Below are 1,983 nucleotides of genomic sequence, written 5' to 3'. Positions count from 1 at the left end.
GTTACCACTACTACCGGTACTGACACAGCTACACTCTGTACTTGAGTTACCACTACTACCAGTACTGACGCAGCTACATTCTGTACTTGAGTTACCACTACTACCGGTACTGACACAGCTACACTCTGTACTTGATTCACATTCTGTTTTAAATCTGTCTTTGTTAAATCAGAACATATTTATTATTACTATAATTTTTCTTAATTCTTTTGAAAATTTTTAAACTCTATTCCAATATTCTTCTGTTGTTTTCCTGTTAGTGTTTCGGACTTTCAGGTTTCACTGGTGAGTTTTTTTAGATCCATTCCAGTCTTAAAATTTGCATTCCTTAAAAAGCTAACAGATGACGCTTGTAAGAATATCGTATTAAACGTCCTAGTTCAGCTTTACTTCTTCATCTACATGGTCTCTTTATCCTTTCAGCACTTTTGGATTGTAAACCATCAATTGATTGTCTCATGTTTTATGTGTGAAAATATTATGATAGCTTTGTGATTATTGAGACATGATATCCTTTTTTTTTATACAGACATACTACTTTATCGATAACAAATACGTGTATAGGGCAAAAATGCTAAAGTACCCGTCCCCAGTGACGGGAAAAGTTTAAATTAATTTATCAATTTTTAATTATTTCATGGACTTTAAACAGGTTAATTGTGTTTCACTCAGAACCAAAGTTCTGAGCTACTCATATTGCCCACCGCAAAAAGTAATTGTTGAGAATTTCAGTCATGCTAAGAGCAGTTCAACAATACATACGGTCAATCTATATTTTTATTCTTTAAGTTACGTCACATTTTGAAATGTGACTAATTCCTAACAGCTTAGTGTAGAATATCCTGCTTGCAAAATAAAATTTGACATCATCATTATTCATGTCTGGTCTCCCGTCATTTCAAGAGTGAATGTTTATTTTTGTCTGCGTGCACAGCTTTCAAACGCAGCGCGAGAAGCGGCCGTCGTAAACGGAAGACAGACGAACTGCTATTACTGCCTATGATTTCTTAAAACATCGTAAAATGTCTCTGTGCCTTAAATCTTTGTGTTTTTTAGAAATTTCGTGTAGTTTCGGTATGAGTCGGTAAAGCTAGAATTTTATATTTTGGCGAGAAAACTTGTTTGCGGATAAGCTAACGAACTTGGGTAGTAATACGTGCGTGATGTTACTTAGAATAGAATTGTGGTATATTAATTCGCAGCATTCTTTACTTGTGCAGGTTTCCAGTAAGTAAAGTATGTATAATAGCATTTGCACTATCTTTTGTTTGTTTTAAACCGTAGCCGACAAGGCCTTTCACACAGTATCGGAACTTATCAGTACAGTCGGATTACAACATACAAAATCTTAGTCCAAACGCTATTGATTTCAGTTGCTTACGAAACAAGAAGTCTTAACTTATAAAATGCCTTAATTATATTGTGATGCTAAGTATTATGCTTCTTCAGCTACGATGTTCTACATTCTAATAGTAATAAAAATTTCGTTTCAGTGTTATTCAATGATATTTGAACCATCAGTTTATTTTATTTCGAAATACATTGCTTGCAAAACCACTATAAAGTATTATACTAGTTATGCTATAAGAATTGTCTTTAAGGTTGGACTTTTTTTTAATATTACGCTTTAGATATTTAGTTACAACGTATAACATTTGCTTGTTTGCATGTTATATTATTAAAGTTTTCCAGTAAGCTTTTTAGGAGTTTATACAGAAATATACAGTAAATAATAAAACATGTTAAAACGTTTTAGTAAACCTGAAATTTCTTACGTTATGCAGAAAATTAAGTTGCAGTAGTGATACATCTTAAATGGAATTTAGTTTGAGAAAATAATTGATTTAGTTTGTTTTTGAATTTCGCGCAAAGATACACGAGGGCTATCTGCGCTAGCCGTCCCTAATTTAGCAGTGTAAGACTAGAGGGAAGGCAAGCTAGTCATAACCACCCACCGCCAACTCTTGGGCTACTCTTTTACCA

This window comes from Limulus polyphemus, unplaced genomic scaffold, assembly GCF_000517525.1.
Source record: "Limulus polyphemus unplaced genomic scaffold, Limulus_polyphemus-2.1.2 Scaffold107, whole genome shotgun sequence".
Lineage (NCBI taxonomy): Eukaryota > Metazoa > Arthropoda > Merostomata > Xiphosura > Limulidae > Limulus > Limulus polyphemus.
The sequence above is the reverse complement of the archived record's forward strand: the minus strand, read 5'-3'. Positions refer to the sequence as shown.